Source organism: Lucilia cuprina, chromosome 4 (genome assembly GCF_022045245.1).
Source record: "Lucilia cuprina isolate Lc7/37 chromosome 4, ASM2204524v1, whole genome shotgun sequence".
NCBI lineage: Eukaryota > Metazoa > Arthropoda > Insecta > Diptera > Calliphoridae > Lucilia > Lucilia cuprina.
The window spans coordinates 77,180,069-77,207,360 of NC_060952.1; the positions used below are offsets into that span (position 1 = coordinate 77,180,069).

Below are 27,292 nucleotides of genomic sequence, written 5' to 3' on the forward strand. Positions count from 1 at the left end.
ATCTCAGTAGTGTAGTTGGACGACTTTAAAAGGTCCAGGAATGCACTGGAGTGAGTCTTTAGATGATGGAAATGTTTTTAGAGACATGAGCATTCTTCATAACATCAATTGGGTATTTTAAACTGATGTTGGGTACGGCCCTTTTATTGACTCTAACCAGTGATTGTCTTTTCCTTTGTCGTGGTTAGATTGAGCTTGCTCATGACACTTACCCTTTTCCAACGGGACCACTATAGCAAGAGATTAGATAGCTCGAGTCCTCCAGCAAAGTGTTTGTATATGTACCGGCTTAGCCATGTACAAAAATTACCACCCGATTTCTTCATTAAAGATTGAAGGGGGCGATGGTAGACCGTTCTCAAGGCTACTTTGTGTTTGAAAAAGACCACCGTGAGAGAAATATCAAGGCATACTCAAACAATACTAAAACATCTCAAATTGACACCTAGAAGAAATTTTTCCGAAATTTCATCTCTTTAAATTCCTTGTATCGAAAAAGGGTTATAGAAACCCTACTGTTTCGACGCATTTTCAGACCTAAGTACATAGCCAAATCAATCCTGTAAATCAGCAACAGCGCCAGAAAGCTTATGCGGAAGTACAAAGCGTTTTGATATCTGTAATTTAACTAATATTCTCCTTCTGTAATTTAGGAAGATCACGAAACCAAAAGACTAAAGTAAAAAGCCCAACAACATTCTCTTCATAAAATTTAGGAACACTACAAACTTTTTTCTTGAAGGACTTTAGCTAATAGCCAAATAGTGTATACCCAATCATAGCCCTTATTGTATAATTCTCTTATTTGACCACATGTCAATAGGCTGCAAGGAATGGCAAGTAAGGCTAACGACCTCTTCTGCTTATAGACGTATTGGTAACATGTCTTTTTCTCCAGTTTGCAATAACTCCAAGGCGGTTCACCAAGAAAAATACCCCATCGTGGATTGAATGTCTAAGTGCTTTACGTGTATATCTGTTTTGATGGCCTTATGCCAATTCAACACTTTGCGGAATGACATCTAGCTTAATGATAGCCTGGCAGGCGGAGAAGTACCGGATACCTCAGCGTTGTCATTAACGATGCCAAAGCGTGTTCTTGCTGTAAATGATTCGCTCTCGCAGATTTCCTTCAGTCGCACGTTACAAATGTCAACTTGACACGCCCCCAACCTAAATGAGCTGGCGCCCTACTACGCGAAGATTAAGATATACTCACCGGGTTAAGGAAATCCAGCATTAGCTGCTATGTCGCAACAGCCAGTGACATCTGTTGAAGTGACAATAGTACAGGAGAGTGAATTCAAACATGGCATTTTGATATACCAGTTCTTAAATCAATATTTTCTCTTCTAACAGCAGTATGGAGATTTTATATGACCCGGTCATCTTCAATGATTTAAATTTGTTGCACATACCAGCAATTAATGTAATGTGCATACATATGTATTGTGAAATACATTGCAACAAAAAGGTGCAACACTATATGTCAATTGTAGTTTATTTACAAAAAAAAGAAAACACAACTTTACAGTTTTTTTTATTTGTTTTGAATTGTATTTTTCATTTTCTTCTTACATACATACAAACAAAACATATAGTTTTCTTAGAGTTTTTTTCTCATTCATTTCTTAAACCACTTGTCATTGTTTTGTAATTTATGACAATTTTATTTTTCACCGTGTTTTTTTTTTTATTTTGTATTTCTGACTTCACTTAAACATAGAAAATCCATTTCTAGTTTCAATAACATGTCTTTAATCCATTGGGTGTTATCTCACTTTATTATGATAATAGAGACAGTCGATATTTTTTTTCTTTTAGTCATTTTGGTCATTTTAATGTTGGCAAAGAAACCTTTTTTTAAGTTTTTTTTTTTTTTTTGTTTTTTTGTTTTGTCTGCTTTTGTTGTTTTTATCTCTACCATAAAGTACATTTGGGACTTTGAGGTGCTACTGTGTAGTAAAAAACGTAGTTATCTTGTTGTTGTTGTCGTTAATACTTTTGTAATCATTTGACAAGTGTGGGCTTCACACTTTGTGTTGTTGCTTTTGTTGCTGTTGTTGTGATGGCTATTGCTATGCTTGTTTTATTGAAGTGACATTAAGCCAGTATTCAAGTGCTTGTCAATTATTATGGCTCTTTTGGTCTGTGATTTTTTTTCTGTTATTTTCGTTTCTTTTGAGATAATCGTTGTATTTCTTTTAAATCTTTTTTTTTTTGTAAAATTTCGGCAGGAAGTGACAATTAAATTGTCATCTATAAGAATTTAGTAGTTTGTTACAGTTAAAAAATAAAACATTTTTATTTTTTATCTTTGGCTTAGAGATTTTTATTTAGCTGGCACGTGTTTGTTGTAAAATAAAATAAAATTGACTTCTTAATACAAAAGACTTAAGACACAAACTTGCTAGAATAGAATTATAACAATTGGACAGCGCGTCAAGTTTCAAAAATGTTATAGATTTGTTTTTTTTCTCATTTTATTTAACATAACGGTTAGTTTTGTGTATTTGTATAACCTAATTGTTTTCAAAAAGTTTTGAGTTTTTTTATTAGAATAAAATATTTAAAATTTATAATAAAGATTAAAATTTTAATAAGTTTGGCATTCGAAATGAAAGCATTTTTCTAAAATCAATAAAATTTCTTAAGTATTGTTCTTTAATTAATGTTCGTTTATGAAAATATAGCACAAAATATATTTAAATGATTTAATACTACTTAGGGCCGGATGTAATATCCATAAGTAAAGGGAATTTGCAATAACCACCTGAAATCCTTGCTTTTTTATACCCTTCACCTTCGTGAGAAGGGGATATATATAGGTATGTCATTCCGTTTGTAATTTCTATAATATAATTTTTCGACCCTATAAAGTCTATTAAGTCATGTCCGTCCGTCTGTCTGTCTGTCTGTCCGTCTGTCTGTATGTTTGTTGAAATCAGTTTTTAGAGGACCTGAGAATTGACGATATCCGAATCTTCAATAATTCTGTTGAATATTGCAAAAGCATTACATTTGTTAATAACTACGCAAATAAGACGTATTCGGTAAAGCATAATAATGATTCAATCCAATAATCCAAGGACTTGTTCTTGTGGTATGGACAGTGTAAACCCTGAACATATCTGGACAATGAAGGAAAATTAAATGGTATCAAGTGATATCTTATATGGTATCAAGCAAAAATTGAATTATTTCGACCAATAGTTTGATTACAACGTTTAGAAGCCCTATTCTGGGGTTCAATTGTATGGAGGCTAGGTGAAAAAATGGCTTCTCCCATGGGACATAGAAGATTATGTAACAAATTTCATTGAATTTTGTTTTTATAACCATCATCAAAAAAGTTTCCGTGTGTAATGCATCGAAATATTGGCCATATACCTACAAAAATATATATATTCTGGGTCCACATTTAATTCTAAAACTATCTAGCCATGTCCGTTCGTCTGTCAGTCAGTCGGTTTAAATCAGGATAGAGATCCCATGGTGGGAGCAGTTGAATTTTATACAAATATTCTTTATTGATAAGGATTGTTTGGTATAGAAAATGGGCAATATCGGTTCACGATTTCGGATAGCCCCCATACAAATGGACCTCAAAAAAAAAAAACAGCTTAAAAGGACATAATTGTTTTAGAGGTACAAATAATGCTATGAAACTCGACATAAATTTCTTACAAGCCAAAACTTCTGTAAATTTTATGCGAGCCAAAAATTATATACCAAACTCTACTGAGAGATTTTATGTTAACATACATACATACATACATACATACATACATACATACATACATACATACATACATACATACATACATACATACATACATACATACATACATACATACATACATACATACATACATACATACATACATACATTCATACATACATACATACTTAGATATTTTAGCCTTAAGAAATGACTTAGAGTTCAGATATTTATTGATTCATGCTGCCATAGTGAATCTTTATGTAGTTGTTTTTAATTTTTGATCGCATTTGAGCCATTTATGAGTTTTCTGCACGACTAAAATTGTCACATATTCTCTCATCATAAATGATACATTCATCGGTAAAAAATGGTATCATACACGCGACTCTTTAGAAAGTCTTTTATGAGCCTCACCTCTAATCAGTTTCACCTCAATTTTTTTAATGAATTTTTGAGCCATTTATGAGTCGAAATACTGGTCGTTTAAGAGAAATTTTCGAATCATATTTTAGTAATTTTTAGGCATTTTCTAAGAGTCTTTTATAAGCACTTTTACAAATAATTTTTAATCTTTTTTAACCATTTTTAGTGTAAATGTTGTTTAGTTACCAGCAAAAACAATCTGGAAATAACTTCCTGGATCTTCCAACTGCTAAAAACATTCAAACATCAGAACGTGGCCCGATCATTACAAAAATCGGTAGTGTCATTTAGAATTCTATAAGACTAAATTTTATGGATTTTTGTTGACATAGTAGAACATTTAACGTATTCGGTGGGGGTATGGTTGTATAGGGACTAGGCGAAATAATGGACCGATTTAAACCATTTTCAATAGCAGATGTCCTTGGACCAAGAAGAGTTTGTGTTAAATTTCATCAAATTATGTTGAAAATTGCAACCTGTAGAATGTACATGGACACATATACAGACGAACAGACGAACATAGCTAAATCGATATAGAAAGTGATTCTGAGCCGATAAGTACACTTTAAGGTGGGTGTAAAACCAATAGTTTTGGGTGTTACAAACATCAGCACAAAAGCATAATACCCTCCCCCCTATACTGGTGTAGGCTATAAATATTAAATAGCTATTTAGTAACTATCTTAAGTTATTTCAATTTGCATGGTTAAGCTTTATTATATATTTTTGTAATATGTTTAGATTTTATTATACGAAATACATGTTAATATAGCGAAGAGAATTGATCAATTATGGTTGGATGTTTAACCTTATATAAGGGACTTATTAGCAATAAAAAGCTTATAATTTTCCCCAAATTTAATAATTTATTTCCAATAATTAATAATTGATTACTTAATAATTGATTTGTTATGATTTATGAAATTAAAATTTCATAGAACAATTACCTCTATATTCTTAACAACAAATACACACCATTAAAAGTAAAAACAAAAATTTCCTTAAGCAACATACTGTTAAAACAAATCAATAACATTACTGTTAGTTTAAAATGTAGGCAAAAACTCAACTGTTAAACAAAAGACTTAAAACACAAGCACTCTTTTTTATTTATACAACATTTGTGTTTGTGTGTTTTTTCTTTAGCCACTAACAAAAACACACACTCTCCACCATTAACTTAAACAATATTTGTTAAACACAAAAACAATTTCCAGGTAGCAAAAACATACTGCCAACTTAATTTGATTGGTTAAACGTTAAACCTTTAACAAACAACGTCGAGTTGAGACGTCAGCTCAGAGTTAAAGTAAAACACAGTACAATATTGGAAGTTATTGGCAATGTGGGAAATAAACCGTAAGCTGAGCACAACAGTTAGAATTAAGCTCTTACTGGAAATTTCAACAATAAAATGGAAAATTAAAGAGTATTAGAGAAAAGGCAATATCACCAACGTTTCTCTTAGTGGCTAAGAGAATATTGCTTTTGCTTGGTGTTTTTGAATTGCTCTTGAAAAGAATTATGAATTACTCTTAAGTAAGAGACAATAGCAATAAACCTGCTTTGATGTTCAGGTTTTTCTTTTTTTGTTAAGTGATTGTTTTTGCTGTTTCTTGACTTGGTTTTAACAGATTTTTTCTTTATAGCGGCTTTTAGAGTATAACTGTGTGAGTCTGTTTTTTTTCTGAGATTATTTCAGCTGAAACTGTTTCTGTTCTCGCCAGTTGTATTGTGTGGTGGCATGACTTAAGCTATTTACACTGTATTACTCGGTCAGTCGGTCTTTGAGAGGTTGTTGCTATTTGCCAACTTTTTTGTGTTTTTTTTGCTTTTGTTTATTATTGTTGCTTTTGTTTTTAGCGTTTTTTTTGCTGCAGTGAGTTTGTTGTGGTTTGTGGTTTATTGCTCTTACCACAGTCAACTGCACCAACGATGATCAACTATTGCTGTGAGTGTGTTAAGGCACATTAAGTTTTGCGGTGATTTTGTTAGTGTTACATGCTGTTGCACCGGCAATTGCAATTGTTGAATATTGTTCATTTGCGTCGACTGCATTGGAAGTGTAGTATTATTGCAGTTATGTTTGCTGGACTGCCTGCTTGCCTGCTGTTTAAAAACTGTTTATGGGGTTTTTGTTGTGTGTTTGGATACTATTTGGCTGACTGGCGGCCTGGCTGGCTGGTTGACTCCATGATTGTGTTTGGCACATGCGCATGTTGTTGCAAATATATTCCCTTGCAGTTTCTAAACGGCTTTCTTGCGGGACTGTTTGCTTTTTTGCAATTGCGCGCTTAACGTGTGCGAAAAATGTAGTTTATTTTTGTCTAGAGTTTTGTTTAGTTTTTGTCTAATTTTTATTTTGCACTCACATCAAACACCAAAAACGAAAAACGGCAATGTCTATAACGTTTCGTGGTTTTAAATTTTTTATACTAAATGTTGAGTGTTATTATTAGTTTTTTTTTTTTATATAAATTTCGTAAAGTTTTTTTTGTAATGACGGTTTATTGTAATAAATTCGTTATTTTTGTGCAATATTGATTTATTTTTTTATGAAATGCCATAAATTAAAAAATAAAATATTCTCGTCTGTTTGTAAAGTTTGCAAGTGCAAGTTATTGTTGCTGTTTTAGCTTTAACAGGTTACATCATATAAATAATTGTTTAACAATTTCAAAAGAATTCAAAGTAAATGTTTTTTTAAAAAAAGTATACATACAAATAATTATTTAAAAATAAATCCATAAAAAATCCAGTAAATAGTAAAAAATAATAGTTAAAGAAAAACGTGTGTAAAAAAATACTAAAAAAAAATTAATTAAAATTCTGCTTTATTTTATTAAACAGTAAAAATCATAAAATAAATACAATAAAACATCTACAAATTGTAAAACAGTAGCCAACCAATAGATATCATAAATAAACTGTTTAAGTTTAACTTAATCATAAAGATGTCTACAACAATAAAAAATACAAAAAAAGAATTAATAAATATTAAAAATATTTAAATTTGTTAAAACAATAAACCATTAACAAATAATAATAATGTTAATAAAAAAAAGTAATAATTGATTATTTTCTGTGCTACCACATACGTAAATGTGTATTTTAAACAAAAGACTTAAGACCCAAGCATCATTGTCTTTTCGAATTGTTTGCAGGCGATTAAATTGAGTATGTGTAGAGTTCTAAAATTAAATCTATTAAACAAAAACAAATAATAATGAAGTTTTTTTAGCTTTTGAGTAAATTAATTTAAAAATTAATAATAAAATTTTTTTTTGCTTCCGCGGATTTAATGGGCAAAGAAAAATATGAATTAGGATTTTTTATATAAATAATGGGACTTAAAAAAAATATATTTATTATCAAAATAGATTTTTTATGAAAACCAATATGTTAATTTAAAATAAAATCGCAAGAGTAGAATGATTTTTTGCCATTTATAGTAAATAATCTTTGTACTGCACTATTAGGGAAAAATCTAGCTGAAATAAGAAAAAAATCCTTTACTTAATAGTCCAATCAAATTTTAAACTTTATTATATATTGGATTCATATTTTAGGAATTATGTACTTTTTTTTAGAATCCAACTTCTTTTTTAATGAAAATTATAAAATACTTTCTGTAATCAGAAAAAAATTTAATTTTGAATATATAACTTCATTTGTAATTACGCAAAGTTTTGTGAAAATGTCGTTGTCGATTCCCTGATCCGAACGAAATGTCCATGTTTTCTGTAGTGAATTCGACTTCTTACGTTAGTTGATAGAGAAAATATTTGTATTATCTTCACCATCTGCTTTACGTTCGTAGTATTTCGCTCGTCCAATCTGTTATAATCCTTTACAACATCCCTGCAAAAATAAATCGAAGTACTTCTAAAGGAATAACTTTTATCACAACTTTAAATGTAGCACTAATTGATTTTTTTTAACTTCTATGGAAGTGATGTCTATTGACGCGAAAGAATCCAAATATTTCATTACAAATGAAAACCTAGTTAAAAGTGAAAGGAAAGAGATGTAGAAAAGTCACTACAAATAACATATTCGAAGTACATCAAACTTTGGTGAAAAACCAATAAAATTAACATACGAAGCCAGTTTATTCTTGACATCCAAATATCGGAGTTTTATGAATAAGATTAGATTTAGTTCATAGTTGTCAACAATGAACAACATCCCTCCAATGACACGCTAATGTAAAATTCATAGGTTTTTCACCAAAATTGGAAGTATGTTATTTGTGGTGAAAATTTTAGTTCTTTTTCTTCACTCGTTTTGCTGGGTATTTGAGTCAAATTAGTTGTATTGTCTAATGCAATAATTTCACTTCTAAATAACATCCATAGAAATTACTTCCTGAGAATGACTTTAGATGTAGTGAATTTGAAGTCAAATAAAAATACTTTTTGTTTAGTATTGATAGTAGGCCCACAAAAGTTTAAATATTTTCTGAATTTTATTGTTTAAACACAATCTAGCCATGTACGTCTGACTGGTTTTTCCTCTATGTGATATCGCCAAGATGCAATATTGCACAGGGTTTTGACATAGTAAATATCGGATAAAAGTGGTAAATTATGTAAAAACGGGAGACTAAAACTATGTTGTAGAATTTGTTGTAAAGAAACATCAGAAATGAAAATTTAAGATTATAGTGGGTTATTAGAATCACTTTCTGAGTTGATTAAGCTATGTCCGTCTGTCCGTCCGTCACATGTCCATGTAAATTTTGCACGCACGCTATAGGTTGCAATTTTCAATATAATTTAATGAAATTTGAAAATGTTAAAAATTGGTTTATTTTTTTAATTATAAGTTCGAGTTCAAAATAATTAAAAATAATTTAAGGTCTTGGTGTAGACTGGATTATGACAGTAGAATTGAAAGCAAGACTCTCAAGTGAATCAGTAGAACTGTTAACATCATCGTCCTTATTTTGTAAATATTTTAAAGAAGTATTTTTATATTTTCTACCATTTTTATATATAATTATATAGCAAACATTATCAGTTCAGTTAATCTATTACGTTCTTCGAGAGAATAAAACTTTGAATACTAAACGAAGGTTCTGTTACAGTGAACAGAACTGTGAACGTGCAGATACTCTTCTACCGGATTGGTTGGAGAAGATATTTGATTCATGCAACATTTCTTGCCCACAAACTGTACCTTGAATAAATCATATCAATTACTTCGATGATTTTAGCTGCGTATAATATCAGTTTGTATTTCTGGTGTGAAAATTATTATATAAATGGATTTTTACTTGGAAATTTACATGAAGGTTGCAAGCTCTAAAAAAATTCAATCCAAAATGGGTATTTCACAATTGAAAATGCGGAAACAATATTTTAGGGAATTAGGGTAACGTTTTTGAAGAATGAGGGTAACGTTTTTGAAGATTAAGGTTAGGTTAGTTTAGGTTGGTAAGAGGATGTATACGACATCAATTCCGAAGAAATACACCTAGGCCACTATCGGGCTTGTGGTGCGCTACAATTCATGGAAAAAAATTGTTCATTGAATGTATTATTTTTACATGTTCAGAAACTCAGTTTCCTGGACGTAATTTCTAAGAATCTTCCAATAGGTGTTAGTTAAGAATGTTATTTCCGGAAAAACATCACTTCCAAGATACTTGGATCTAACTTCGACAAATGCCTGACAGTGGCGAAGAAAGTGCTCCAGAGTTTCACTCTCCTCTCCACATTCGTCTGAATCCGCACGTCCAATTTTGTATAGATGTGCACGTAATCCTGTGTGTTCACTCAGAATACGTAGCATCATACTAACCTCAGTCTTGCTCATTTTGAGGAGATTTCTCATCTTGCTCTCATCAGGGTCACCCCATATAATCTTTGTGGTTGTCATCGAGCTCCCTTCCTTTTAAAGCTATTACATTCGCCCTTTCGTTGCCGACTACTCCCGAGTGGCCTGGTACCCATATAATGTAAACCTTACCGCTGGGAGAGTATTCAGTTAAAGCTTTCTTACAATCAAATACGGTCTTAGATTAATTTTCTAACACCTGATATCTTAATTGCCTTCTGGTTGTCGGTAAATATATTAAGCCCTAATCCAATTTATACATTGCGTTATTGCTCGTACCTCTGCTTAGAAGCTTGTGTTATGATTAGCTAAACGGGGGTATATTTCTGTTTCTAGGTGTTCAAAATATAACCCCAGTCCCACTTTGTCCCCTAATTTAGAGCCATTCGTGTAGCAATGGAATCGTACTGGTATTTGCTCCAATGTTCCGCTTGACCCAGACTTTCTATCTTGGATTAGCGTTTTAAAGTTTCCGACATATTCTGTGTCTGGTATGCGATCAGGCACGTCCGATGAATGTGTATAACCTTCCAATGTGTCCAGTATACATTGATGACATGTCCTATAACCGTTTCATAACTAGTTTAAAAATTACAACACCAGATAAGGGCATATTAGACCTAATAAAGACGCCTTTCAAATATTTCTTCGACGCTGTTTAGATTAAGGCTCAGCCAGCTATGGGTTTTAGAAGAGACTCTAATATAATACTGTGACTAAATATTATTTTACTAAAATACTTAATTTTTAGTTATTTTGTAGGGAAATTGAAAAGTTGCTTCATTCTCAAAATCTAAGAAATTTTATAAATTTTCCAACACACCATCTGACCTTTTAGTAATTTTTTTATTAAAGGTTATTTATTGAAGAGTAAAAATAAAAGCAGAAAATGTGAAATAAAAAAATATAATACGGAAATTTTTGCTGAATTCCAGCTCGACAACAGGTATTGAATGAAAGAAAAAAAGAGAAAATAAAACTTGTCTGTAATAAATAAATAAATAAAAATCATTCAACACAAAAATACAAATGATACGAATACGTAACTTATTTTATTTGAACTTGTTAATTGCCTTAATTGTTTCAAAAGTAAAGTTCAATGATTTTTTTTTGTTTAAATAAATAAATTTCCAAAATAATTAATCTGTCATTGAGTGACTCAGGCCAATATAAATTTTTGTTTAAAATATTCAAACTTTTAACAAACTAAATTGTTTTGTATTGTCTTACGATGATTATAAGAAGAAGAAATTAAAAAAAACAATAATTAAAAACCGGTACTAAATTGTATTTTGGCCCTAAATGGAAATAAATATATATTAAGTGATAACACTAATAATTTTGATTTTATTTTAAATTTGCATTTAACATTTGTTTATCAAAAGTGTTTCAATAATTAACATAATCTACAATTTTTATGTTGACAAAAAAATTTTCCACAAAAGTTTTCTATGTGAAAATTGTTTTTGTTTTTAGTTTTTTTAGTTTAACATTTATTTTAGCCATAAAATTATCAAATTTTTTTAAACCAGTACAAAAATTATTGGTTTACATTTAGTTGAATGACTGGAAATTTTTGCTTAATTTCAATTTTAAATAAAATATTTAAATGTTAAAATTTGAAATTAAAATTTTTTGCAAAAGTTATTCACAGCGCCACATTTACATATTTCTCAAATTAAGTCCCAAGAAATGACAAATAAATTTTAACAATTAGTATCAAAAAATTACAAACAAATGTTTTGCAAATTTTATTGTAACACAATTTAACAAGTTTTTTTTGGTTTGCTTTCGTTATTTTCAATTTCAATTGGCGACAAAAAACACGAAATGAAAAAATTGCGGAAAAAAATTTAACGAAAAATAAATAACAAACTTAATTATTTTGTTAAATTTATGCAGCAGGTTAAAAAGTGCAAAAGCTTGCTACAAACTCCATAAATAGATTAGAATAATGAAATTAAAGTTTTTTTTTTTTGAACAAATTGCAAGATTACTGCATTTTGACCTCTACAATTTTTTTTAGTCGCCTGGTGTAAATTTACATTTAATTTTATTTGTTTTAATTAAAAATTAAATCAATTTAAATGTGATTTTTTTCTCCAACAAACTTCTGGTGAGATATAAAATTTTACCAGTGAACACTAAAAAATAACCAGACTAATAAATTGACTAAATTATGATAATTGATTAAATTTTTATTGTTATGGCTAAAATCTGTTTGATTAATAACATAAATGTGAAAATTTTAAATGAAAATGTATTGCAAAACAAAAGACTTAAGTGACAAACTTAATTTTATAAATTGAACTGAAATAAAACAAAACAATGCGAAAACGTAATAGTACAAATTTTTCATGAAATAAATATAAAGAATAGATTCTTTTCGCTTTATTTAAATTTGATGTCATGCGGGAGGTCAATTGCCCCCAGGACTATGTCCTGGCTAGTCAGTTAGTTTAGGTTCCTTCGGATCCACATAGTGACTGTGGTTTAAACTCAAATTCACAGGGTAAGGTGTATAATCCAGGATTATGTTTGGTGTTGTTGGCGATGAGGATTGACAGTGGGACTAAGCTTTGAAAATGAGTTGGTGCTAAATATACTGTATGTATATGATACAAGATGAATGAAGGGGTATACGGGACTTGACTAAACGTATTCCTAGAATGAGTTTGTCAGATGAATGAGAAAAGTGCTGGGTTGAAAGTTGATAGATGAAAGGAAGTTAAGCAAGGAGGCAGTGATAGTTTACTATATGTATATGATACAGGATGAATGAAGAGGTATAAGGAAGTAAGGAAGTTAAGCAACGGGGCAGCAATAGTAAAAGTTTAGATAGCTCAAGTACTTGAGAAAAGAGCACGTAGAAGAAGCACAAAAGACCATCATGAAATAAAGTCGACATGGTAGGAGTTCACGTAAAGTACTTCAACATTTATCACTTTTCGCAGATGTTAAGACAGCTTGACGCTGTCTTTGTTACGCAGCCATTGAAGTTGCCTGACGTAACTTTTATGCATTATGCAGTATAATTGCACAAAGGATTGTACTTCGCAATTGTATTTTTTGTAATTTTCTTAGTTACAAATCAAATGTCAATGAGTTAGAGCAATACTTACGAATGATTCCAAAAAAGTACCATATAACTAATAATAGCGAACGAGCAATTATATAAAACATTATATAAAATAAACACGGAATAAGGATAGTAAAGGATTGATAATTGAAAGTAAATTATCTATTACTGTTAACTTGGTTTTATAAAGGAGGCTTTTTGTTTATGCTTAGTTCTAATTTGACTCAATTTGTAGAATTTCAAACTAAATCAATGCAGCTCGATCTTGGTCCAAATATGACGAGTATATTCTCGTTAAACAATCTTCAAAATTATAGCTCGATAAACTGATGGAAGTATACAAAAAATAATAACACAACGAGTGTTGTCAGTAAAGCTTTAATTGGTCTTAAAATGGCAGAAATTTAAAAATGTTTTAATACTTTTAATAGTTTACTATATGAAAATATTGAGAAATTTTCAGATGTGATTTCTTTAAAAACAAGACACGTATTCAGAAGGATGAATGTAAAACAATATTCAAAATTTTGAGTAGTTTTCATACAAAAATTTTAAACATAGTATTATCTTTTTCTAAATTCGGGCTTTTTTAAATAAATTTGAATGAAAGGAATGATCTAGCCAAGGCTAATTAGAATGGGATATTCTCTAAATACGTTTCAATAGCAACCTCATTGAGTATTATCCAAAGTTTTATCATTTTCTTCAAAAACCTGAAAAAAAATGTATTAAACTAGACACATGTAGATGGATTAAATTAATATGGTATTCTTTCAAAGAAAAACGCACAAGTCGACTTATAATTCAAATATTTATCGAAGTTTCTGACAATAATAACCAGACACTAGATGATACACAGACATGCAAGACCGGCTTAGTCTTCTCCTCAAAGGAAAAAACTTGTTTTCTATCTTCTTTACGATTACCCTACTCTAACCAGTGAAACAAATTCCTTGTAAATTACCTCATAGCCAATCTTCTGATCAGAATCTTTTGAACTCTACTTAACTGATTGTGTTCTGTGAACTACCACGATAGCCAACCAAACTTAGACAGCGATTTTTATAATGAAAATAAGGAGGAAAGATTCGGTATACCTAGAAATTATTGTATTTCTTGTGAAAAGACAGATTTCCGTTTTTTTTGGTTAACATTGACCCTCTCGTTTGAGCCCAGCTTAAAGTCGTATTTAGAGCCTTCTCAGCTCTTCTACACAAGTAATTTGTATAATTTCCCTTTAAATGTATTATGACTTTGCTTAGCAGACAGGTCTAAGCCCTTTCTCGGCTACATTTCGGTTACATTACATTCCAAATCAAGTTTGCAGAACGGAATTATACACAAATATAAGTATTCACAAAAATTTACCTTTGAAAAACATTAAGTTCGTCGTTTTAAAACGTTTTTGCTCTCAACTCTTTTTTACAGAAGCTCCTAGCAACAGTGTTCATTAATATTAAAATGGCAGTTAATGAAATAACTTTTATATAACAAATTACATTTCAAATATATAAAGTCTAACAATACATCCCTACTGGTTTAATTGAATCATATTATTTAATTTATGAGTTACTTATTGTACATTTACTACCGCATTTTTAACATAATTAATAAAATTCTAATTAAATTTAGTAATAAATATATATAAACATTTTGTAGAAAAGGTTAAATTCCTTAGATTAGCAAATAAATAATTTATAGGATTTTTAGTTTTACTTTAATGATTTAGAGCAGTTTATTACAATATTTCTTTTTTTAAAAAATCTTTCTCTTTTTTTATGACATTTCACATGATTTATATTAGTAGCCTGATTTTTTTCTTTACTTTGCCAACTAATTAGTAGCAACTCTATATAAAAAGAGAAAAAAACTAAATAATTAAAAATTTTATGTAAATTCTTTTATGCAGCAACTATTTTAATAGATTTTTCAAGTTAAAATAGTTTCAAATTAAAATTGTTTTGTGAGACTGTATAACTAGAGTGTTGATTTTTGGCCTGTTTTTTTCCATTGGCTGGTAAAACTTTAATTTTTATTAGCATTTTATGTTTAAATGTTATTGAGATTTTTCTTTTAAGAGTTTTTATGGCAAATCATTTTTTTTTTATTTTTTTGTATTTCATTGAATATTTAAATTTAAATTGCATTTGACGTTAGACTTTTTAGTTGTAGTTTCTTTATGAATTTTTTGTGTGGAATAAATTTTCATCTTATTTGCAGTGGCAGTTAGGATTTCAAAATGTCAATTTGTGTTATATACAAACACACACACACACATACATACAATTATTTTAGTTTTAAATATTAATATTATTAGTTTTTGATATTTATTAAAGTGTATTAAAGTTTTTACTTATTTTCTTGGAATTTCTTAAAAATCAGTTTTTGTCACTTGAAATTTTTAAATTTATTTGACACTATGGTTATGAGCTAACATACTGAAAATACTGAAATTAAAGTTACTTAACTCATTATGACAATATACTATATATTCACTGACATGTCTATATATTAATATTTTTCAATAAAAAAATTTTAAATAAATTTAAAAAATTAAAAAATATTTTTCCTTTTTTTTAATTCTAGTGAAGATGCTACTTAAAAGACAAAAACTCAAATTAAAATCAAACCAAAAAATTTGTTATACAGTTTTTTAACAGTTAAATATTTCAAACATATTTAGCAAAAAAAAAAAAACAAATGTACGACTTTTTCCATAATTAAAAAAAAGTTTTAAAACCAAAATAAATAAAATATTTTCGCCACAACTAAAAAGAAATACCCAAACTTGAAAAAAAGATGTGAAAATTTTCCAATAATTGAAAAAAAAATTTATGAAAATTATGTTTATGTTTAATAAAAAAAAAATAATAACGAAAAAAAAATACATAAAAATTTAAACTTAAAAAATTTTTGAAATAACTGCTGCATAAACAAAATTTGTTTAATAAAGTTTAACAGACAAAGTTACAAAACATTTGTAAATAACAAACATTTTAGAAAATACTTAAAAAAAATCTGAAAAAAATATTTATAACATTTTTGAAACCGACAAAAAGGTAAGTACTTTTGTTTAAATGCATTTAGTTTTATTTTATTTATAAGTCAAATAACTAAACATACATATCCCAACATAAACATATTGTAAAAAGTCTAACAAAGTAAAGAATACAATGGAGTCATTACTGTAACTAGCAATATAAAAATGTGACGCATATAATGGTTACTTAGAGTCATTATATTAGACTGCAGATATCATAAAACAAATATGAATTTATAGTCGGACATTACCGACCTTACCCTACACCAGTCATTATGTTAAAATTGTGTTTTTTAAATAAAGCATTTAATTTCTTTTATTGTGGAATATTTTTACTTGTTGTTGACAAAAAAAGAGATTTTCTACAAGAGGGTAAATATGGGCCTATCCTTTTCACCTACAAGTCATTATCTGAAGGAAAGTTTATGTGGGGGCTAGGATCAAATGAGGCCCGATCACTAAAAAAATTAGTATTGTCATTTATTGTTTCGTAAACCTAATTTTTGTTGATTTTTGTTGACATTTTAATACATTTAACGTAATTATGAGCCTAAGGGCCGATTCGGGGGCTAGGGTTGTATGTGGGCTAGGAGAAATAATGGACCGATTTCAACCATTTTCAATAGCGTTCGTCCTTGAACCAAAAAAGAGTATATGCCAAATTTCATCAAATTATCTTGAAAATTGCGACCTGTAGCGTGTGCACAAGGTTTACGTGGACACACAGACAGACGGACGGACGGACGGACTGACGGACATAGCTAAATCGACTCAGAAAGTGATTCTGAGACGATTGGTATACTTTACGGTGGGTCAAGGACCAATATTTTTGGGTGTTACAAACTTCAGCACAAACGCATAATACCCTCCCCACTATAGTGGTGTAGGGTATAATAATATTTAGTTAAACTTTTTGCAAATATTTTTAAAACTACTAATTGCTGTTTTTTTTAATGTAACATTATATTTAATGAGTAACGTAAGCTAATGTCTTGTGGCGTTATAAACTCCATTTAGTTTGACAGTTTTATTAAGAGAAATCTTTATAAAATGTATGTTATTAAGCATTTATTTTCAATGTTAAAAAAATAATTTTAAAAAACAAATATGAATTTATAATCGGACATAGCCTATGATAACATACACCATTGCGTATTTGAAAAATTTGGACTAATTATACCCTACACCACTTCAGTGGGGAGGGTATATTGGGTTTGTGCTGATGTTTGTAACATACAAAAATATTCGTCCTATATCCATCTTAAAGTATACCAATCGGCTTAGAATCGTTTTCTGAGTCGATTAAGCTATGTCCGTCTGTCCGTCCGTCCGTCTTGCTGGCTGTCCATGTAAACCTTATGCGCAAGGTACAGGTCGCAATTTTCAAGATAATTGGATGAAATTTTGCATATACTATTTTTTGCCCAAGGACGAAGCCTATTTGAAATGGGTAAAATCGGTCCATCATTTTGCTAGCCCCCATACAACTGTACCCACCGAATAGTGCTTTTAGCCTCAAAATTAAGTTGAATGTTCTATTATGTCGACAAAGGTCAACAAAACTCAGTTTAATAGAACATTTAATGATATTACAGATTTTTGTAATGATCGGTCCTGATTTGACCCTAGCCCTCATACAAACTCCTTCCAAAAAATTACTTGAATGTCAAAAATTAGCAATAAACACTAAAAACACTTTTAAATTCAGATTGATGCGGATTAAAACGAATGTAGAGCATTTGGTGAGGGAAATGTAACTTAACAGCACTTTCTTTGCCAATGTCAGGCTTTCGTCCAAGTATTTTGGAAGCGATGTTTTTCCGGAAATAATATTCCTATTGCTTATTGGAAAATTCTTAAGAATTCGAGTTCGATGTAGTATAAACATTTCATGGAACAAAATTTCAAAGGTTTAGGTAATGCCTATGTTCCTCTGCTATAAAAATTGCTTTAGGTTTTTCAATTTTAATAATTTGTTTGCTATGTATTTTAATCGTATTTAACGAAACAAATTTTGAAATGGTCACACAGATGTACGCATGGAAGGACGAACACGTCTAAACGGACTCAGAAAGTGATTGTGATTCGATTGGTGTACTTAAAGGTGGGTGTAGTACCAATTTGGGCACAACCACATAATGAGTTTTTTATCTGTGAACTGTTATATGTCCTACGAACAGGTATAACTATAAATAAACTTGAAAATAGTTCAACTTTAATATTGTAAATTTCTTCAAATAGAGGAATACTTCCAAATAGTTAGTTAGTTACTTAGTTAGTTATTTATTTAGTTTTAATGGAGGATGTCTAAACATCAAATCAGAAGAAATATTTCTAGACTAGACCTCTATCGGGTTGGTTATGCTCACAAAATCCTTAGTGCCTGGGGCATTGAACACATCACCTCCTGTCTCCTGTCATTTAGCTACCGAAGTTAGTTAGTTTTAAAGGAGGATGTGTATACATCAAATCCAAAGAAATACCCCTAGACTAGACCTCTTTCGGGTCGGTTATACGCACAAAATCATTAGTGCCTAGGGAAATGAACACATCACCTCATGTCGCCTGTCATTTAGCTACCGAAGGTCAAAAACGCCTCCCTTGCACACTTAATTTTTTTTCTATAAACTGTTAAGTTAGAGATTTGTAGCAACATCCGCTAGATAACAAAGATATTATTCTATCAGTTTAACACAAAATTAAGAAAACATTAGAAAAACAAACAAGCTATATTTTAAGGTGGGTCTAAGTGAAACACAGCTTTTTTATGAGTCCATCTAAAATACTTATGTTGTATTTTAAATATTGTTGGTATTTTAATTTAATTACCTGTATATTATGGATATAGTGATTTAATTTGGTGCGGTTTTTATTTGTTTATAACATTATTTATTTTAATATTATTGCAGTTTAATTGATCAGGCTTTTGTTTAATATAAATCACAAACAAAAGACTTAAGACACAAACCTGTTAGTTGGAAGCGATTAACACTTTATATTTTATATATGAGTTTTATATTAAAGTGCAAATTGTTTGTTTTTCATATATTTAAATTTAAAAAACCTTATTTAATTAAAGTTAATTAAAAGACATTAATTAAGTATTATTTAAATTTTGAAAATTAATTTAATCATTATATGAAATATTCGAAGTATATGCAAATAAAAAATTCGTTTTTTTTTAAGCAGAATTTTAAATTTAAATATAAAACAAATGAAATTGTTTAAGTATAACATAAGATATACATGTTGGATTTGTGAAAAAAATACAAATCATTATTAATTTTTTTTCATTAACTCTTATGGAAAATTTCACTTTTATCATTAAATACTTACATTATTTAATAAATCATTTAATTGTCAGTGCAAAAACAGTAGGTTTTTTCTACTAAAACGTGACAATTTATTTCTTCTTTTTTTCTTTGTTTAATTAAAATTTACTTTATTATATGTTATTTTATAGTGTTTTATTTGTTTAATATAAAAACAATATTTTCATGTGTCATCGCTTGCCAATATTAATTAATTATTAAATCTTAGCCATGTCAGTTTTTTTTTTTTGGTTTTTGTCTGCAAATAACCATTATTGTGTAAATTTTTTTTCCGTTAAATTGAAAGAAATTGAAAACAAATTTTATGGAAAAAATTACACCATCTGCAGGCCGATTACATTTCTTAACATCATCATGATGTTTATATGGTCAGTTATGAAAAACCATGAAAGAAAAAACAAAACTCTGTGTGGTTTTTGTTTTAATCATTGTGATTGGGAAAGTTTTAAAGAGATGTCAATTGATTTCTTTTGTAAAGAGTGTTTTTTTATCTTTTTGGTTTTCTGCAATGAAACTAAAAACAAAATACATTAATGAGCGAATATAAATTGACAGAAAAATATTTAACCTCAAATATGTATAAGCACCCTACTGTGTAGCGTACCAAATAATACAGTAGTACAGTTTTATTTATGTCATTATGTTATACATGTTTTGAGGGGGGGGGGGTGCTATATATAAGGTTTTTTATATCTATCATCATAAAAAGTTATTGATTTTGCCTCAATATATTTTAATACGTATGAAAATTGATTTTAAGTTTTCACAGTATATTTCTGTATGGAGTTTACTAACTACTTTTTTTTTGAAATTTCAAGTGGGCGAAGAGCCATGCCTATATTTAGAAAATATTAAATAAGTATATCTGAGATAATATAACGGCCAGAGAGCGGATTAGCAGCAGAGAACACCTTTCATATAAATGAAATACGAAATTTGGTTTATCTTGACCGACTATATAATATTCTAATTTAAATGGTGGCTAAGCAAAATATTGGAAAAATTTGAACTATTTTCAGTCGATTTTGATCTTGGCACACAGGCGGACATAACTTAATCTACTAAAAACGTGCTTTTACAAACATCACCTTAAACACATAATGCCCATAATGTGATGATACCCTTCATCACACTAAACTAAACGCAATTTTGAGAATATTCTAAGCCATTTATATATATTTGTATTATCTTTATTAAAAAAAAATAAACCGTATTTGAGTTAAAGTCATACATGGGAAACCTTTAGACAGTTTCAAAACTCCATTTACAAAATTTTTACACTTTTGTGAACCGAATTATAAAATTTAAAAAAAATCTCCATACAACATGTGGACAATTAGGACACAACTGTTGTGCGCTCTTTTTCATTAAAGAAGAATGGAACACAATCAAATTATTCGTACTGCGAATTCGTTTCAAAATTTGTTTGTTCGAAATTGGAAAAAGTAAGAAAAAGGAACAAAAATTTATTTTTTTTTTGTGAATCTCCACGATTTTGAGATAATTTTAACAGCTTTAAAATTTATTCGAATATTATTTCGAAATTAGAAAATGTAAGAAATTGAACTCGAAAAGAACTAAAATTTGCCTCGAAAAAAAATAAAATTATATTTTTGTGAATATCACCAATTTTGAGATTATTTTAACAGCTTCAAAATTTTTTCGAACATTACTTCGAATTTTCGAACTCAATTTTAAATATACCATTGTAGTGTCATCGAGTGTACTCCAAACTGACAAATTTCAATCAATTTGGGCCACCAGAACTGGTTTTAATTGCTTTCAAAAATTTTCGAACTAAAGTTTGAATTTTCGAAAAATTTATTTGTAGTTTTTATGACCCAGAGATTAGTTTAACAGCATAAAAAATGCGTATGTCGAATTTCGTCATACGCATTGGTTGTGTGTATTTTCATATATTTTAGTGTGTTCTATATCTGACGACGAAAATTCGTTTCGAAAAATTCGTCGTTCGTCCCAATATACTTGGATCTAACTTAGATGAATACCTGCAATAGTAAATAAAGTACTCTAGAGTTTCACTGTTCTCACAACATGTTCTACGATCGTCTTCGGATTCAAACAAAAATGTAATCTTTTATGTCTACTTAGAACATAAAACTTAGAAACTTGCTGAATTTAAGGAGATTTCCCGGATCTTTTTGGTTCTCAAATTCCTCTTCCTTTTAAAGCTAATACATTTGCCTATTCGTTGCCGATTGCACAACGTTACCTGGTACTCATATAATGTAAACCATTCCCCTTAAAGAATGTTCAGTTAAAGATTTCATACAAGCTGTTATAGTCTTAAATTTAACTTAATCACCTAATATCGCCCTAATTGTGTGCGTCATATATATTCTTGACCAATTTACGCGTTCAGTTATTTCTCGTTCTTCTGCTCTGATTAGCTAACCAGTGGTAAATTTATGTTTCTCATTCATTAATATAGAACTCAAGGACCCTGCAGAAAAGTATTCTGCCGGTTATTTGCTGTAAGTTTCCGCTTCCTTCTAAGATCAGCGTTTCAAAGTAACCGACATATTTTGTATGTGGTATGAAAAAAATAAGCGCTAGATTCTGTTTTAGATTTTTTGCATTTCAGAAGAAACTGTTTGTTATGCCCTACACCACTATAGTGGGAAGGGTACTACACGTTTGCGCTGATGCTTGTAATACCCCATAATACTTACCACCTTACCAATCAGAATCACTTTATGAGTTTTGCGCACGCTATAGGTCGCAATTCTTTTGGACGAACACCATTAAAAATTGTTAAAATCGGTCAATTATTTCGCCTAGCCCCCATATAAATGTTCGTACTTGCAAAGAAAAAACATAGGTCGACATGGTTACTATAACCAAACTATGTTCACTCTCACAATATATTGTTATCAAAAACATATAACTATTATTTGAAATCTATTTAAACAATATTGTGTTAGCCTAATCATTTTCATGTTCATCACAATTATAAATTTGAGTATGATTCACGGAAAAAGTTATATTTTTTCAATAATGCTAACAATGAAAATATATTATGTTACTAACAACCATTTAAACTTACAAATAACCATTATAAATAGATTATTTAAAAAAATCTATTTCTATTGTTTTAAACGTATTTAAACTTTTTCTTTAAAGATTAAACTTTTTAAATTTTCTATTATAATTTTGTTTTAATTGTATCTATTTTACCTTAGCAGAAAAATCTATAATGTTGACACACCTTCCAACAACTATGTAAAGGTCACTAATCTTTTTAGTAATACTACAGTCCAAAACAGTTCTTACATTTACAATAAATTTTAAACAAATTACTTTTTAATTATAACCATTCTAAATTGCCTAATGTGTCTAAAATACAATGTTAGTGAGAAACACCTCTTTTTTTACACATTATGTTTTTTTCTACTAGTTTATCTGTATTATAAATGTGTGGTCTTAAATGAAACAAACTAAATACAAATGTAAAATTTCAACACCAACTTCCCATAAAAATTTACATAATCCGTAATAATTTCATTTTCAATGGCTACTTTAAATGTTAACAACTTTTTTCCGCTATTTACAGAAATACACTAGAAATCCTAAACACACAACCTAAATTTAATTAATCAAATGTTAAATTGTTAATACGAAAAAAAGAAAAAAAAAAACACTAAATAAAAATAATATGAGGAAATACAAAAATAAAAGCCCAACACACGAGATTTAACTTATATTTAGAAATAATAGCAGAAGATTAAAATTTACTTTTTATAAGTATGTTTTTTTTCACACCATATTTAAATTATAAAATATGATCTAAAATTTCGACAAATAATTTCTTAATCGAACTGTTTTAAATACTTTTTAATAAAATTTTTTGGAGCTTTAATTTCTATAACAGAAATATAAAGCATGAAAAATGTTGCGTTAGTTTAATGTTGTTTAACTGTTTATTAATGAAAACCCAAAAAATTAATAATATTTTAGTTAAATTAGTTACTTTAGGCTAAAAACCGTCATAGTGGTAAATTATTATTATTATTAATAAAAGGGTATAATTAACAATTTCTTGCTGTTGTAAAGTGTGAAATTGATTTTAAGCTGATTTCTGGATTTATTATTATTTTTTTACAAAGTTGTTAATTTGTTTTTAAGTGCCCTTAAAAAACAATTAATAGATTATTTAAAAATAGATTTATATATTAAAAGAAAGAATTAATAAAATGCTATGATGGAAAGCCTTTGTCTCTGGTATAATAGAAGATTACATGTCAAATTTCATAGAATTACCTCCAAAATTGTGACCTGTAGTTTGATTATAAGGTTTACAAGCGGTTCAGTTGTATGGGGGCTAGGTGAAATAATGGACCGATAGGCTTCGTCCCTGAGACAATAGAAGATCTTGTAATAATTATTATTGCATTATTCAAAATTGCGATCTGTGGTTTGATTACATGGACAGACTGACTGACTGACTGACTGACAGACAAACAGACAGACTGACAGAACGACAGATAGACAGACAGACAAAGACAGACAGACAGACGGACAGACGGACAGACGGACAGACGGACAGACAGACAGACAGACAGACAGACAGACAGACAGACAGAAAGACAGACAGACAGACAGACAGACAGACAGACAGACAGACAGACAGACAGACAGACAGATAGACAGACAGACAGTCAAAGAGACCGATGGACAGACATAGCTATATCGACTCAGAAAGTGATAGAAAGCAGATTGGTATACTTTAATGTAAGTATAGGACCAATAATATTGTGCGTTACAAACATTAACACAAGCCCAATACGCCCCTGCATGGTTCACAAAAGGCCACATTGAAGATTAACAAACTGAGGGACTTATGAAATATATAAAATCTGAAATCACTTGAATAGTCGGATGTGTATACAATTTAAAACAGCCTGTTTTCATTTTCACAACCAGCATTGTTGCCATTTTGATTGCAATGCATCCTTTTGACTTCGACAATAAATTGTTGTTATTTCGAATACATAAAGTTCTGTTTAACAACATAGTGTTGTCGGTTTCGTTGATTTGATAACGTCGTATATTTTTTGTATTGTTGTAGTTGATTTAATAACTATTCATACATACTTTGACAACGGATGTTAATAAAAAACTATAAACACTTTGAAGTCAATTTGGTACCAGAAATGTATAAACTTAAGACATCTTTTTTCTTCCTGTGTACATTAAAAAATTCATGTATATTCAAACTTAAACAAATAATATCTAATTAAATCGAGAATATGGAACAATATACACAAAATTTGTTCTATGATTTGCTATATATTGTATAAATTCCCGAAATGTTGCAAAACTTCTTGAGAAATATAATGTATAATAAAAGCCGGAGGTGCACACTACGCGCCTTCGCTTCAAAGAATTACGCGCTTTTCATACCTCCTTACACATTTTATACGTAAATTTTTTGTTTTTTAACGCGTTTTTCTACAGCTTTAATTTCTTTTTTCATCATTAAACTCATCTTATTTTATTGAATTTTATAAATACGCATTAAATAAACAGTATTAAATTTCAAAATCAGCTGACATATTCGTGCGCCGCTTGTGACGCTTATAAAAGTAGAAAGTTAATCTACTTTAAGCATTCTATGCGTCAAGGTATTCCACGCCTTTATGTTTATAACATTTACCATACAAGTACATTGATTCCATTTTTTTGACAGACGCATAGAAGGCGAGAAAGCGTAGAACGAGTGGTGAGGACCTTCAGCTTAACCATATTCATCTGTCGGTTTGTATGTTTGTTTTCAATATTTGTTTGGTATAGAAAATGGTAGACAGCGATCCATAATTCAATTTAGCAGACACAGATGTGATCCATCGGAATACTGCTTATATAATATATAAAAAATGGGCGGAATATATAGTGGGTGTAGCGTTTCACTTGAAAATTAACTTTTTACTCTAAAGAACGATAAGTCATTTTAAAATAAAGTGGAGTAGAACATTTTAGTGGTTTTGCAATAAAAACAAAACACGTTTTTGAATAAAGTAAACACTGGATCGCATCCGGTCGAATACCGGATGTTGTTACGCAAAAAATTGGAAAGGATAAACCGCCAATTTGATCAGTAGAATGTGGGCAATAACTGATATAAACTAACATTTACCGTTTTCGAAGTTTGAAAATTTCAATATAATGACGTTAGATCATAAATTTCGACCTTGTGCTTTGGTGGTATCGCAACAAAGCCTTTATTTTCTTTAAGTATAAATGTATTGCACACACACACAAACAAACACATAATACTATACTACTATTGTGCTGTAGGGGTAAGCAAACGTTTTAAATTTTTTCTTTATTTATCATGAGATAATAACATCATAATCCATCAACTTCGCCCATTTAATCTTTTAAAAAAGGAATTTATATTATTTGCAAAAGCAAACCATCAACAACATTACGTATGAGCAATAAATCTATTATTAATTTACATACGCTACCAGGAATTACTAATCAAACTTATTATCTTTTAGAATTAATACATTAATGATTTACGATTATTTAAATTAATTTAGACAACTAAGATCATAAATAGTTTTTTCCTTACTTCGAGAAAAATCAGGAAATTTCTTAAACTACTCCATAAGATGACATTAATCGCATAATATAAAGACGCAAAGTTTTTGTTTTTTTTTTACCAAATCATTAAATTGTCATAATTCATCTTAAGCCCATAATAATACGATGAGTCTTGTGAAGGAGTTAAGTACAAAATCGTAACAAGTTTCCATATATAAACATGTTTCATTAGAAATAATTTAATTACAGTATCTGTTCAGAGAATATACATTGTTGTTGGTTTACAGTAATTTTATAATACTTTGACATTTAAAATAGTTCACATGGATTACAATAATAACAAATAACTATTTCTGCTATACATAGATATGTATACGTTTACTCATACTTAGAAGCAATTCAATCATTAATCATATAATTTTATTGACAACTTTAAGTTGGATTTGATTTGATGTGTAGTTTTTTTTTTCATTCTATTCAGTTTCTATCTATGCATTCATGCTTGCCTGTCTGATGCATGCATCTGGTCTGCTGACTGGCACAATTGTTGTCATTCATCTTGGAAATAACAAAATCCAACTAAATAAGTCTACTATAGTTAATTGTAGAATAGAAATAAAAAATGTAGTAAATAAATAAGTTTGTATATGTTTTTCTATATTACTTATGAGTTTATTTTGTATCTCATAATACATTTTACTAGTATAATGATTATTATAGTTTAAATGCTGCTTATAATTTTTTTGTTGTTACTGGTTATTATTTTGTTATGATGACCAATATGATGACATCAAACGCATAAATATTCAATTAATAACACCAATATTTTCTAGATACGAAAACAAAAAAAAAAAAAAATAAATATTTTATAAATATAAAAAAAATTTAGTTTGACAGACACTTAGTGAAAATGACAACAACAAAGGCAGCATCAATTCTCAATGGCTGTTTTGAGAAACGTCAAAAAATGTATATATGTATATATAATAATATTGACATTTAGCAAATAAATTCAGCAAACAAGTGCGAGTCATAAGAAGTTGCGAAACATCTATCGATAAAAAGTAAGCATTTGATTTAAATTTCTTAAAACTAGTTACACAAGAATAGTTCATTAAGAACGTAAGGGGAATACCCTTGTTCTTATATATGTAGGAATGTATGACTGAAGTCATAACTAGAACTGAACTAGAACTAAACTAGAACTGAACTAGAACTGAACTAGAACTGAACTAGAACTGAACTAGAACTGAACTAGAACTGAACTAGAACTGAACTAG

General features: G+C 29.3%; 1 long non-coding RNA gene across 1 annotated transcript in view; it reads left to right on the forward strand.

Moving 5' to 3' along the window:
• Positions 1 to 16,004: 16,004 nt before the first annotated feature.
• LOC124419417 overlaps positions 16,005 to 27,292 on the forward strand; it is a 131,288-nt gene continuing 120,000 nt past the window's right edge. Inside the window, exon 1 of the long non-coding RNA XR_006940572.1 lies at positions 16,005 to 16,129. This is a non-coding gene — a long non-coding RNA (uncharacterized LOC124419417). The remainder of the gene's footprint in view (positions 16,130 to 27,292) is intronic.